The 14,719-nt window shown below is 41.2% G+C and overlaps 1 protein-coding gene across 1 annotated transcript in view; it reads right to left on the reverse strand.

Annotated features, from left to right (window-relative positions):
- Nucleotides 1-14,719, reverse strand: part of spred1 (sprouty related EVH1 domain containing 1) — a 39,548-nt gene that overhangs the window by 21,432 nt on the left and 3,397 nt on the right. The gene's annotated exons all lie outside the window — the stretch shown is intronic.

Here is a 14,719-nt window from a genome sequence, read left to right on the forward strand (position 1 = left end):
CACACATCACTCATTCTCACACAAATCTAAAATGATATTCCGTTGAATCTCACAAAAACACTTCATTTAGGGCAGATTTTGTCTATAATAACTGCAAGAAAAGTGCAGTTGATGTAAAACAATGATGGGTCACACTTAACTAGGTGGCCTTAACTAGTGTGTACTTAATCATTTGATACAATATACTTATGTGCATACATGTGGGTGCACTGTAATTACATTTAAAGTACTTGCATTTAATGAACTTTTGTTGTTACTCTGCTAACTTTACTCCAATCATTACCCAACCGTTACCCCACAGCCTAACTATAACCGAGCCCTACAGTAAATGTGGGAACTTTCCAGAACAACATGTAATTACACTGTAAATCTATAGTCCTGCAGGTGTTAGTACATAATAATTAATGACACTTAATATAAAATGTGACCAAATGATGTCAATAGTGTGCAGAGTGCACAATAAATATGATTTTACTCTTTTTTCAGATTCAATAGACAAGGGTAAAGCAACACAATCTATACATGAGAGATAAAGGAAGACATGTCTCTGAGACTCCTTTAACGTGCTGATTGACTGAAGATAAACTCAACTGAAGTGTGAAATCAGTTACTGACTGATGAACCAGACACAGGCTGAATTCAGAAGTCACACTACTGTTTTTAAGTGTCAGTAACAGTGTGTTCGTGTGCTGCTGATTCTTTCATTCATCAGACGGTCGTGACGAAACACCACAGATCACACGGCTCAACACGGAAACACACTCATGTTGTTCACATGACAGCAGCTGGTCTGAAACGCCGTCCATCTGATAATGATTTCATCAGGCCGGAAACAGCAGAGGTCAAAGGTTAGCGCAGGCGCAGCCTCTGGGTCATTCATTAAGCCCGGGAGGATTGGAGAAGGAAGCAGAGATGAATATTTCACAGACGAAACCGAATAAACAGCAAACTGCTTCTGTCCGGTCCTGTAAACGAGCCTTGCGACCTGACTGTCCTTATGAACGATTTCAGCAAACATATCATTTAAGAGAAGACATAAACCTAAGTACACAGTTTGGTCACACTTTAGGGACCAATTCTAACTATATTAACTGTGACTTTTGCCTCAATAAACTCCTAATGTGCTGCTTAATAATAGTTAGTAAGGTAGTAGTTAAGTTTAGATATGGGGTTTAGGATTAAGGGATCTAGAATATGGTCATGCAAAATAAGGCATTAACATGTGCTTTATAAGTACTAATAAACAGTCAATATACTAGTAATATGCATGCTAATAAGCAATTAGTTAACAATGCTCTTCCATCTAAATGCCTTCTGTCATCTGATCACGAGACGGGTTTCTATCCAAAGTTGTGAATTTAACTTATGCGCAAAAGTGGAATATTTTAGTTTCCATCCGACGAGTCAAAGAACAAAATCGTCACTTCCTGATAAACTGGCACTAAATATCACTGAGAAAAGTAGGAGAAGCCACTGAATATAATGATTTTCATATATAATAAATTACTTGCACCTCATAGCAAGCAGACGAAACAATAAATGCGCTCATTGCTTCCGGAGGTGGATGCTGCTGTTTGGGAACAGTCATGTAAGACGGTTCTGGGAGGCGATTCTACAGAAATACTTTGACGACAGACTTTGCTCGGGCATTTAAGAACAACCATAACAACATTTCAGATGCTGTGCAGTGAGATCAGTCCACTGGTTAGTCAGGTTATGCCGTCCCATAGTGCAAAGTCACATGACATTTTTGATGCGCATGGAGGAATTTATTCAGCAAATGCGTTTCCATCTCCCATTATTCGCATTAACCCTTTTTCGCAGTTAAAAGTTAAAAACCACCTCAAGCAAGCGTAAAAACGTTTTTGCGAATTAAGGGATTTTTTTTTTTATTTGCCATTTCCATCACTTGTTTCTGATGCGATACTTTAAAATGCGTAAAAACGCAGGGTGATGGAAACATAGCTACAGTGTGATGGACAGATGCATCATCAGGGCTCGTCTTCAGTATGCTCTCATTCACACCATCAACATAACACAGATACGGACCACAGCACATTCAACACCACAATACTAGAGAATACTCTACAGATGATGATATGTTCTTGAAACAAACGTACGAATTACATTAAATGGTTTGTTCACCTGAAAATGAAAATTCTGTCATCATTGACTCTACCTTATGTCGTTCCAAACCTGTATGAGTTTCTTTCTTCTGCGGAGCACAAAAGATGATCTTTCAAATGGCGCTTTTCCACTGCATAGTACGGCACGGTACGGCTCGGTACGGGTCACCCTTGGGGGGTTTTCCACTGGGTACAGTACCTGGTACTTTTTTTAGTACCACCTCGGTTGGGGCTCCAAGTGAACCGTACCGTTACCAAAACGCCGAGCCGAGTCGTACCACGCAGTGGAAAAGCGCCAAAAGAATGTGGCTAACTAAACAGTTGATGGTACCCAATGACTTCTATAGAATGGAAAAAAAATACTATGGAAGTCAACGGCTACCAGCAACTGTATGGTTACCAACATTCTACGAAAGATCATCTTTTGTGCTCAACAGAAGAAATAAACTCATACAGGTTTGGAACGAAATGAGTTAGAGTCAATGATGACAAGTGTGGGATTACAAATTTAAGAATCTGTTTAAAATATGCTGATCCTATGTTCTGACATAGCATCACATGAAAAACTAAGGTGAAGTACATTGTATTTAGCATTTAAGGTAAATTACATCAGACAAATGATTATCTTAAGCAAAGTGTAGCAAGAGGTTCCTGTCTGTTCCTGTTCTCTTATTGTTAGTCAAATTAACCAGATTACTGAGACGATCACCTTTTGTTTGTAATGGCTCTTGGTGCCTCTGCCCCAGTCTTTGAGTATTTATACTGATTGGATTAGGACTGCCAGACTGATTGGGTTAGCACCTATGCATTTGAATGACACTGTTATGCTGATGAGATCAAGGCTGGGAAAATGCCGGTGTCGGGCTGATTCCTGTACTTCATTTGCATGCTTTGTTTAAGGTCGTCACCCAGGTGCTTTGTCTCCATTTCTAAGCACTGCCCCCTAAATGTATATAAACTACAATGTATCACTGCCTTAGTCAGACTTTGGATGACTGCAGCGCCGCTCGAGTCCTCAATAAAGAGTGACTTCTGTATGAAACATATCCCAACGTCTCCTGGTCTCTGCTTCGACGAGGAAAAAGTTTCCAACACAAGTTTCATTTTTGGGTGAACTATCCCTTTAATTCAGATGGACTGAACCAGCCCTAAATGTCATTGGTCAGCCCAGGTGCCGCCCTAAAAGAAAGAAGAGAAATACCACTTTAACGACTACATTTATTCAGAAATAAAATCTAGATGAGACTCTTTGAATATGTTATTTGCACTCCTTGTATGCATTATGATCGAAGCTCAATGAGTATCAACTAATCACCAACAAAACCCACATTTGTGCAAACATCTAGGAGAAGAAATCTTTGATCCTTATGTCCATAAGTTCATAAAGAATGGGGGCCTTATTATTGCATGTCATTATCCAATTAATATTCAACAAGAGCTGACACAATATCCAGTAAGGACGAGGATATTAGAGGGAAGTCGAATGATGCTCCACGCGAGCCACCAGACATCACCAAACATGCTATTAAACAGTTCTTTATCTACCGTTTCATTTATTTATACAAAAGTATTTTTATAATAATTACAAATTAATAACTGAAAACAACTGTATGGTGTCAAGAAACAATTGTATGGTCTCAACTAATCACTATCTACTAATAGCTCCAAACATTAGTAAGTCATTAATAATAACATGAATGAAGCAATAAACAGAGTTCCTTCAGCATCTGAAGATAACAGACGTGAGCGATTCATTACGGTTTGATTATTATTGACGGATCACAGAGCTGCATTCACACTAATGCAAAGATCTGGTCTGTCAGATGTTTTGTCTGTAATCAGACAGAACTGTTTTTTTACATTAATTTTGCATCATACAAGCATTTTGAGATGCAAGTGCATTTGACCACATGCTGCAGTCGATCTTCAGACGAACACACACGATACACACGACAGCGTTTGCAAGCAGCGACTGCTTTACTTCCAAATATATAAATGATGCCTCCGTAGGGCATTTGGAAGGGAAAACACTGATACTGGCGAGACACGCAGAGAGAGAGAGAGAGAGAGAGAGAGATGCAGTGTGAATGAGGTTTTACCAGAGTTTAAAAGACATTAATGGTTTTCTAAACAGGCACTGAACAGGATTCCCATTAAACGGCCTTCCAGCCAATGAAATCGAGCCATTAGAGCGGCAGACCCCACTGTTCATTACACCAAACGCAGGCGGTGTACTGTAATCAAACTCTGGTGATAGTGAGCGATGCCGTCTACAGCACACACTCAGCTCCTGTCTGTCTCAATAAAACCATTTTATCTGTCAAAATAGACCGGCAGTGAAACTTCATTCTTCATTCGAGCAAATGACGTCACCTCATTTTGAGGGTTTTCTGCTGCTGATGTGCGAAAATTATCGATACAGATAAAAGACAGAAAGCGCTGCTTGTGTGAATCCTGGAAAATGGAAACCTGCTTCTTTGTAATGCAGTTTAACAGGTTTTGTGTGTGGAAGTAATGGTCAAATGACTGTTTTCAAGAGACGAAAAATATATAAAGACAGTGTACTCATTACTATGAATGGGAGAAAGGGCAGAACACAGCCCCATTCACACCAGAAACGATAACGATAATGATACCTATATTAGTTTATTATAATCGTGCAGTTTTATCGACTGTCACTTTAAATGCTGGAGCTCTTTAAAGCAGGATGCATTCTGATCGGCTGTCAGTGTGTAAAAAAATCAACACAGTTAAAGTGATTCCAGCGATATTGTTCCTCTGTGTCGTTATGATCATAGCTGTGGTGTGGACTCTGTTAATCTTTTCTATGTAGAACTACATATTTAAAACTATATCTTTATCATTATAGTTATTGTCCTTGGTGTGAATGGGCCTTAAGTCCCGCCTTCTAAATGAAAGAGCCAATCAGTAAGTCAATGCGTCACTATGTTTGAAGTTTGGGTTGCCATAGGAACAGTCGGTGAGACGCACGCTTAGAGCTGCACATGTGCATTAGCTGGACCAGTCTGAAACAAACACTATTTGAGAATAAGAAACTACATTTACGGGACGGTTCATCTCAGATTTTGTTGCTGATTTTAAATACATGATTTGACTGTGAGTGTGGCAAGTAGTTTCTGAGATTTCAGGTTTCCCCCGTTCAAACAGACTGGACTGGATGCTCGAAGGTGTTGCAAATATCGAGTGAACAGACTTTTCTTGAAAGGGAGTTTGCTGTGAAGCTCTCAGCTCATCCGGCAGATAAAGCATTTATATTGAGTGACCCGCTGACATCATGCTCAGTAATTACAGCTCTGAACATACAAATCCAACTGCTGCGTTCAACCGCTTCAGACACTCGACTTACAGGAGAAACCAAACCAGAGTCCAGCCAGTCCAACATTCAGAAGACAAACCACGCTTTTAGAAGATCTCCATCAGACCAGGATGACGTGAACCACAGACTGTCAAAATATCCAGACATATCTAGTCTCAGTGAAAGAAATTAACTTCAAACCAACAGTCACGTGTGAAGGGAACGGTGTTCACAGGACCTGGAGTGAAAGACGAGACACGGGGAGCCGGAGTGAGACGAGGAGGAGCAGGAGAAGCAGGATGAGTAGGGGAGCAGGAGGAGCAAGAGGAGGAGGAGTAGGGGGGCAGGGGGCAGTAGGAGCAGGAGTAGGGGGAGCAGGAGGAGCAAGAGGAGGAGGAGGAGGAGTAGCAGGAGGAGGAGCAAGAGGAGGAAGAGGAGGGGGGACAGGAGGAGTAGGAGGAGCAGCAGGAGGAGCAGGAGGAGGAAGAGGTGGAGGAGTAGGGGGGCAGGAGTAGGGGGAGCAGAAGGAGGAGCAGGAGGAGGAGTGGGGGCAGGAGGAGTAGGAGGAGCAAGAGGAGGAGTAGTAGGAGGGCAGGAGGAGCAGGAGTAGGGGGAGCAGGAGGAGCAAGAGGAGGAGGAGGAGGAGTAGCAGGAGGAGGAGCAAGAGGAGGAAGAGGAGGGGGGACAGGAGGAGTAGGAGGAGCAGCAGGAGGAGCAGGAGGAGGAAGAGGTGGAGGAGTAGGGGGGCAGGAGTAGGGGGAGCAGAAGGAGGAGCAGGAGGAGGAGTGGGGGCAGGAGGAGTAGGAGGAGCAAGAGGAGGAGTAGTAGGAGGGCAGGAGGAGCAGGAGTAGGGGGAGCAGGAGGAGCAAGAGGAGGAGGAGGAGGAGTAGCAGGAGGAGGAGCAAGAGGAGGAAGAGGAGGGGGGACAGGAGGAGTAGGAGGAGCAGCAGGAGGAGCAGGAGGAGGAAGAGGTGGAGGAGTAGGGGGGCAGGAGTAGGGGGAGCAGAAGGAGGAGCAGGAGGAGGAGTGGGGGCAGGAGGAGTAGGAGGAGCAAGAGGAGGAGTAGTAGGAGGGCAGGAGGAGCAGGAGTAGGGGGAGCAGGAGGAGCAAGAGGAGGAGGAGGAGGAGTAGCAGGAGGAGGAGCAAGAGGAGGAAGAGGAGGGGGGACAGGAGGAGTAGGAGGAGCAGCAGGAGGAGCAGGAGGAGGAAGAGGTGGAGGAGTAGGGGGGCAGGAGTAGGGGGAGCAGAAGGAGGAGCAAGAGGAGGAGGAGGAGGAGTAGCAGGAGGAGGAGCAAGAGGAGGAAGAGGAGGGGGGACAGGAGGAGTAGGAGCAGCAGGAGAAGCAGGAGGAGGAATAGGAGGAGCAGGAGCAGGATGTGGCCTGAGCCGGAGCTCCTTCCGCTCCTCATAACACAATAACTGGACATGTGTTTGTGGACGAGCCGCTCTTTCCATTTGCATCAGAACGAGAGAAACTCCAGCCCAGTGTCCTGAACGAACCCAATAACTCATCTTAAACACAAAAACTATAAGAAACCAAACAGATCACATGACATTTCTTCAGGTCCACACTTTGCAAAATGATTTAGGAACTCCAGAAAGAAATCAGCAGGGTGAGCATGATGTTTGTTCTCTAACGGGTCCTGTAGCATTCAACTGAACTCGGTGACCCACAGTTGCTACAGCAGAGCACTGCAAACACACGATCCACATCATCTTGTACAGAGCGATCATCGTGTTTTTGGGTGTAGAGACTATTCTGGACAGTCAATCACACTGAAACCTGCTCTCAGTCACAGGCTGTTGACCCTACACTAGTACAAACACAGACATGTACACAAAACTATCACAAATTATTTCCAATCAACTCATTTATAAGTTGCATTAACTGACGTAACAGCATGAACAGACCGACTGAAGGCTTCGATGGAGAGTCTAGAATGCGATTTCCAAACGCTCTTTATATATAGAGCTCTCCATAAACGCCTGAACATCAACATGTGCTGTCAGCAATGAGACAAACAAAACCAATGTGCTTAAACGGAGCAAAACAATATAAAAACTGGTGGTTCTGCTATACCAATACAAAAAAAGAGATAAAATCAATCAAAAAAAATATTAAAATGAAAAATGCAACCAACTTTACAGTTTTCACCATACTTGAGATGGAATGACAACTTGGAGTATGTAATGTGCCCAAGACTTTTGCACAGAACTGTATATATGAAAATTAATATATCCCAAGGCAAATTTTTCATATAAAGATTTTGTAAATTGTGAGGTCCCGGAACAAAGCGGGGTGACGGATCCGGCATGTGATTAGAGGAGGGAGAGGTAGCCTAACGGAGCATTTGTGCAATGGAGGACCAGCTTACGTGATTAACAGCATGCATCTTCTTACGGTCATGAAAAAAACGTGAAAATTCGTGAAATTTTAAAACAGCAATTTCCAGGCCTGGAAAAGTTTTGGAAAAGTCATGGAATTTTTTTCCTCAAATCTCTGTATAATAGAGTTATGTTTAATCAGCTTTCGAGTTAATAATGAGGGAAATTCCTGCAAACATTTATTCAATAGAGCATGTAGGTTAGATGAGTAAATAAATCCACACAAACTATCAGATTAAATCAGTCATTTGAAAACAGCGTGAGTGATTCAGCTGTACCGCGTCTTCTCTCTCTACTCTCAAAGCGGCTTCACAACAGCGCATCTTGTCTGCACTACTGCACGCTGCGATACAAGATTTTCGCTCGGGTTTCGGGACAGTCGACAGAATTCGAGTCATTGTTGCATTGTCAAAAAACTGTAACTGTAAATCTTTTTAAGTTTAAGCCATTCGATACTCGCGTGCTCCAAATGGGGTTTTCTGTGCGCTCACAGTCACGTCCAAAGCACGCGCATATAAAGCCGCCTCGCGAGTACCAAATTGAGTTATTTTTCACAACTTACACACAAAATTACATCAAAATGGCCGTCCTGGCGAGTATCCTCATAAGCACAGTCGGTTTTGTCTTAACTAAATGTAAACATGTGAGAAAAAACGCATGTGTATCAGTATTGGATCAGAGTAGAGGTCGACCAATTCATCGGTTTTGCCGATTAATCGGCACCGATAGTTGATTTGCAGAACTATCGGTTATCGGCAAAAATCAATGCCGATAGTTTTCCGGGTTGCGTCTGTTGCTGGAGTGGCCGAGAAGGGTCCGCTGCCATTATACAGTAGGAGAGCGGCCTCTAGAGGCGGAAATCACTAACAGCACGTGTTGTTTGTTTTGACACGTGACACTGCACGCTGCACAGAGCAGGAAACTTCAAACTCAAAAGAAAATCCTGCCGCAGAACAGAGCGCCATTCACATAGTTTTCCATTAAATTACATTATATTTGTCCCAACGGTTGATTAATCGGTATCGGCCAGTGTGGTCCAACCTAGCTATCGGTCCAATCCACTATCGGTCGACCTCTAGATCAGAGCATTCGTGTTTGTGAGAGCAGCCACGTCGCGTCTCTTTGCGCGCTCAAGTTTGTTATTTCAAATGTAGTTCCGCGGCAAGCGCGCTCATAATAGAAGTTTTTGCATGAAATATATTCATGCTATAGGTCAACACGAACGTCTTTCATTGGCGCGTGAGGAGGGGATCTGTCAAATGAGGTGCCGGATCGGATTTCAGACAAATTTGGAGGTGCCGGGTCCGGATCTGGCTTGTTCCGGCACAAATTAAGCCCTGCTACTATGTTTTTATCAGCTGTTTGGACTCTCATTCTGACGGCACCCATTCACTGCAGAGCATCCATTGCTGAGACACTGATGCAATGCTACATTTCTACAAACCTGATGAAGAAACAAACTCATCCTGATCTTGGTTGACCTGAGAGTGAGCACATTTTCATTTTTGGCTGAACATTTCCTTTAAGAGTCCCTCTGATCAGAGCTATTAATTAATGTTTTACTCACTCTAGATTACATAACTAAATGGCAATGATTTATTTATTTTACAGTTTTATTCTGCAGTGTTTCACCATGAGTAACTGATCTGCAGTCAAACCAGCAGCAACGTGACTCATCAACTGAGACATCACAAACTTCCTTAGTCACTCACACACACACACACTCCTCAATCCTTCCTGTTTTCCGTGTTTTAGGCCACACACGTTCACACGGCTGTGTTCCTACAGGACAAACACTCGAGCTCAAAGAGAATTCAGAAGAATCAGATACTGAGGAAACAGAGCTGATCAGCTCACATCTCACGAGCTTCACTGACAATCTGTCTTGATGAGAGGAGCTATATCAACTACATATCAAAACAGATGTATACACACACAGATATGACTGTGTGTACAGGAATGAAGAAATATGTAATATCATCATATTATTGACCTGCAACACTCATGCAATACTCAACATGTGTAAAACATCACAGGACCAGAGATTATTAGTAATTATTAGATAATTCTGAACACTACAAACTAAAAAAACATCTTCAGAAATCTGCCTTAAAACATCACACATGTCTGATATCATCTGATGGATGCAATCAGAGTCTGAAGCTCGAACCTCAGAGTCTGTGTCCATCACACACTGTGTGAGTTTCTGTCAACTCTGAACGACAGACTGTAAATTGGAGCACAAATCTGTCATTTAGCATGGACGCCACTATTCTCGTCCAGTTAGAGCAATTATGAAATCGTTATAGTTACTGCTCTCTTGATGAGAATTGGTCTTAAGGATGAAAGTTTTGGGTGAATCATGAACAGAAAGCATGACAGGAACAGATCCTTTGACAGAGAAGCAGCAGTAAAATGATCTAGGCATTAATCATATCATGAGCAATCACACTTGCTTTGATCTTATGACACATAAGAGGTCATTGTTCAAAACTGTGTTTCAGACTTCAAGGACTCGTCCTCACTGCAATATCATGACCAGTGAGCAGCGATGACAGTCACTGATCAGGACAGTCTCCTCCAGTCGTAAAGGAGATGAAGCACTGTCACTGAGCGTTACTCAGGTCAGAATGAGGGTGGAAAATCATGTACTGCGAACGTGACTCTTTTCATGCAAAAAAGTACACTAACATTAAAAGTGGACTACACGAGGCATATTAAAACAATGACAACAGGCGTGCGATCAGGAGGGTTATGTACATGCACTTGCCTGGCAGTTACCATGCGCATCTTCTAGTTGTGCATGTATGATGTGTTAAATTCAATCTTTAGAAATATAACACATATCCGTGTTTGTATTTACACATGAAGTGATATTAAGTCAAGTCACATTTTCTGCACATATACAGATTGTTTCAAAGTAGCTTCACAGTGATAAACAGGAAAATAACAGAATCAATGATGCAAACTTCTTCAAATACAACAAAAATTATTCAGCTCATGTCAGTTCAGTGTTGATTCAGTGCAGTTCAATAACTGTAAAATTCTTCAATTATGAGACAAATTCAATTTCAGCTGTAAAGCAGCAGAAGACAAGAGAGTCATTATTCAGATCAATTCAGTTCAAATTTTGTTTTGTTTCAGTACAGACGTACACGTGAACTCGTCTCACGTCATTCAGCTCAGTACAGATGTGCTCGCAGAAGACAAACATCAGCCGGAGGGGTATCACGAGGAAACTGTGTTCAGAACTTACTAGAAGTGTATCAAAAGAGCAAGATCTCCGCAAAAACATCTGCATTTGTGCATCTGTACAGGCTCGACGTCCCATTAAATTCAGCTCAAGAGCAGAGCGCAGGAGGCTTGAAGAACCTCAGCGTGTCATGATGAGATCTACAGGCCTCAGAAACCTGCTCTACATGAAACGAAAGTCAGTCGTGAGGAGCAGGACCGCTGGACCACTGAGCTCTGGAAAGATGAGTCAAACAGATTAGTAAAAGATCCTAACAGATGAGTCAAAGATCCTAACAGACGAGTCAAAGATCCGAACAGACGAGTCAAAGATCCGAACAGATTAGTCAAATGCCTTGTCCAAATACACACACTTGTGGTCTTTGCACTTGAGCACTTGACTACTTATATGACGTATTTCCTGTATTTGGCCCAAGTGTTCAAGTGAGCATGAAGACCACAAGTGTGTGTACAACTTTTCATTACCTGATGGGACACACTTATAGTGTTGTAAAAACGCAAAGTGTTTACAGAGTTTTATTATTATTTTCAATACTTTGCATTTTAAAATCAACTTCTAAATGTCTGTTCAGTAGTCCCTATAGATGACACAATTTAATTAAGTGATAAAAAGCAGTTGCAAATGTTGTACAAAAATAAATATACTAATCTTTGCAGCAATAAAATGTTTAGCACTTTGTTTTACTACCAAATTATATGTAATATATTATTATTATTAATATGTAACTTACATTGGAAAGGTTTCCGTGACCTCTCGCGCGATCTTGGCAAAAAGTCTCACGATTTATTTCCAGAACATGATGCATGATGGGATACACTAACCCTCGAATACTGCTCCGGAGCGGTATTCGAGATAGTGTGGGTTTAGTGTGCGTTAAGGGCACTGTGCTTTGGTATTTTTAAGATCTGGGACAGTCTTGCGCACTTACTTCCTGTCGCACGCACGTGCTCTCAAGTGCCCAAGACCGCAAGTGTGGGTATTTGGACAAGGGGAAAGATTTGAACAGATGAGTCAAAGATCCGAACAGACGAGTCAAGGATCCGAACAGATGAGTCAAAGATCTGAACAGACGAGTCAAGGATCCGAACAGATGAGTCAAAACTCCGAACAGATGAGTCAAAGATCTGAACAGACGAGTCAAGTATCCGAACAGACGAGTCAAGGATCCGAACAGATGAGTCAAAACTCCGAACAGATGAGTCAAAGATCTGAACAGACGAGTCAAAACTTCGAACAGACGAGTCAAGTATCCGAACAGACGAGTCGAGGATCCGAACAGACGAGTCAAAGCTCGTCCCATGTGAAGCCGCTTCATGGTTTGCTGGTGTTTGCCTGCATTAACTTTCCATTATCATAAGGTCAGCTAGGGGTGTGTGATATTTATTGCCCATGATAATATTACACATGTTATTTTAACTAGGGGTCGACCAATATGTGTTTTTCAGGGCCGATGCCGATACCGATTATTACAGATCAAGTAGACCAATAACCGATATTTTTAACCGATATATATGTCTGGTGTAAAATAGAATGAGCAATGTACAGTATGTGGAAAAGAATGTGTTTTTTGAACTTTAAACCGCATTAACACATTTCATTACACCAAATAATGTTCTTTTTAGCAACATCATATGACCCCTTTAAATGTAATATTTTTATTTTAATATAAGACTATGTTTTATTTTAAATGTAACAGTAATTTACTTTCAAATGCCCCAATTGCTGAAGGGTCTGCACAACTTTTTTGAACAAGTTTAAGTTGCATTGTTCAAAATACCTGTAGCATAGCAGTGCATACCTGTTTACATTTAATTAATATTGACTAGACTAGACTAATACAAATAGTTGAGTTTGCCAAGTGCATACGACATTTATGACAGTTTTCATGAAAGTGTTGGTCAGTTTGTCTGCTTGACAATCCCATTTTACACTGCAGCAATAAAATTGAAGTGAGATAAACAAACTGAGAAATATTTCTTTTTAGTTAAAACAGATGTTGTCAAAGTTTTCGTTTGGGGAAGTTCATAATTTGAAGTTGGAAAAAGGTAATAAATTGCAATATATCGCAGAATATCGCAATATATTTAAAACCGCAGTAATATTGTATCGTGACAAGTATCGTGATAATATCGTACCGTGGGGCCTCTGGTGATTCCCACCCCTAGTGTAAAAATGAAAATTAATGTCAAAATTAAGAATAACAAGGGCTCTGACAAAAGCTTTCTTTAAATGCTTTTAAATTATTGTATCGGCAAATCGGTTTTGAAAATGACCGATAACCAAATATCGGCGCCGATAATCGGTCGACCCCTAGTTTTAACAATGTTTGAGCTGACATTATCAAGTATGAAACTCATTTTGCCAAAACCAAACAAAACTACACTTTGAAAGTCCATGCATTCACTGCATCATGAAGCCTGAAATTACTGCGTGTGTGCATTTCATGATATTGCTGTGATACCAAAAGTGGCTGTTTATTAGTACTTATAAAGAACATATTAATGTCTTATGCACGACCATATTCTAGATCACTTATACCTAAACACAGCTACTACAACAACTACCTTACTTACTATCTATAAGTAGCAAATTAGGAGCTTATTGAGGGAAAACTATTAGTTCATAGTGATTATAGTGATTATATTAATATTAAGTATTACCCAAGAAGTTAATATTGTGAGTTACATTTTAAAAACAATATAAACAATATCTTACAGTCTCTGAGTAACACACAGCGGTGTTCCGCTACTGAATAAAACCACGTTTTTGTTTTTTTTAATTTTCATATTTCAATATGCAATTAATAACATTAATATTTATTAATCAAATGTAAAAATTAGACATAAAAGGTGACACATACATCTACTTAAAGGGGTAGTTCACCAATCATCATTTACTCACCCTCAGGTTGTTACAAACCCATATGTTTCTTTCCTCTGTTGAGCACAAAAGGACATATTTTGAAGAATGTTGGAAACCAAACAGTTGATGGTAGCCATTCACTTCCATAGTATTTTTTTCCGTAGTTTTTTTTTCTTCTCTGTATATACATCATACTGCCACACTTCCTATGTGCCTCCATATTTTCTTGCTTGCATTTAGTCACTTCAGTCCACAGTGTGTGTGCGCTCTCAAGTTAAATCAATGCCTCAGGACATATGTTTTTTTTTTAATTTATTTTTTTTACATGAGATGGTTTGGTGTGTTGAGTAAATGCTTTAGAATTGCCTTGCTAAAAAATTTTTTATCTGTGTTTCACAGACCAGTCTATTCCTCCTCTGTGATTTCAAGCCTGAGAGTTCTACTTTGTTCTGTGTTTGGTCACTCAGAGAATCTGCTCGCTTTGAAAAGCTGTTATTTTCTCCCTGAATGCCCCACTCTGAATTGTTTATATGCCTATCAGGTCTTGCTGTAGGTTTTATTTTTCTCGCTTTCTGCTCCTACGTGTAACTTAACAGATGCTGCTGGGCCCGTGGTCATGCCTGCAGGAAACAGCCGGCCTGAAGCATTCAGCCCATTAGGAAACAACTCATAACTCATTCTGCAGAGTTAAGCACTCTGTGCAAAACATGCCATCAGGGTCTGTGTTTTGTAAAATGAGATAAATCAGATTTTTTTTTTTTTTGAGAAGCAAAAACA

This window comes from Sinocyclocheilus anshuiensis, unplaced genomic scaffold (genome assembly GCF_001515605.1).
Source record: "Sinocyclocheilus anshuiensis isolate Anshui unplaced genomic scaffold, SAMN03320099.WGS_v1.1 scaffold2684, whole genome shotgun sequence".
NCBI classification, from domain to species: domain Eukaryota; kingdom Metazoa; phylum Chordata; class Actinopteri; order Cypriniformes; family Cyprinidae; genus Sinocyclocheilus; species Sinocyclocheilus anshuiensis.